The 921-nt window shown below is 44.6% G+C and overlaps 1 protein-coding gene across 1 annotated transcript in view; it reads right to left on the bottom strand.

The window, feature by feature from the left end:
* Positions 1-921, bottom strand: part of LOC119584971 (microtubule-associated protein futsch-like) — a gene marked incomplete at its 5' end in the record, with an annotated part of 346977 nt that overhangs the window by 27614 nt on the left and 318442 nt on the right.

Consider the following 921-nt stretch of genomic DNA (forward strand, 5'->3'; position numbering starts at 1 on the left):
GAGGTAAGTGAAAATCGGTATCATTCACAGAAAGTCTTGCTTGATGGGGAAGGGAGGGGGGGGGGGAGAAAGTTCGTGCATATTGCATTATTGTTGCTAAAGAAGTACTGCTTAATTAAATTTTAACTTCATATCACACCTGGAAAGGGTAATTAAATGGCATAAGGGAACGAATCATTCATTATCTTGAAACAACAAAGCACTATCAAATTACTATTTGAAAAAAAAGACAAAGAAAAATGACATGGCAATTTCTTTGGATTTATCTACCAAAGAGAAAGTTTTCCTTTGTTTTCAACACTTCTCTAAATTACCCAATTTCCATATATAGTTTCTTTCTAAACCCCAAGTCTTTTCCCAACCCTTTCCCCTCCCTCCTCCTCCCCCCCTCATCTCCCACCCATCCGTCGCTTTGCACCACAATGCCTCACGCCCACCATCCCTCCCCACGCCCACCACTCCTCCCCACGCCCACCACCCCTCCCCACGCCCACCACCCCTCCCCACGCCCACCATCCCTTCCCACGCCCACCCATCGACCAACGACGCAACATGCAATTAAATAAAGATGTTGTTGTGACGGGCGGCCGTCCACCATTAGTCACGCTCGTGATATATGTCAAATGTAAGCGTGTGTTAGACTACCCGTTTGTGGCTTTGCTGGGACGAACAATCATTCACAAGATCATTTCCCACTTAAAGAAATGGGCATTTCCAACCTGATGCTTTCTTCCTGACCTAATTTGGCTTCATTGTGTGATTTTTTTATTTACTGAATAGCTTCGTTTATTTGTAAGCGACCTGTGTACTATTGGTCTCGTCATTAGTCTGATTTTTCGTAATTTCATCCACTTCCGTGTCAGAAAATATCAAGATCTCACAGGCGTCCGATTCTCTGCCCCCAAACTGCCATCAGCGCAA

The sequence above is a fragment of the Penaeus monodon genome, chromosome 19 (assembly GCF_015228065.2).
Source record: "Penaeus monodon isolate SGIC_2016 chromosome 19, NSTDA_Pmon_1, whole genome shotgun sequence".
Classification (NCBI taxonomy): domain Eukaryota; kingdom Metazoa; phylum Arthropoda; class Malacostraca; order Decapoda; family Penaeidae; genus Penaeus; species Penaeus monodon.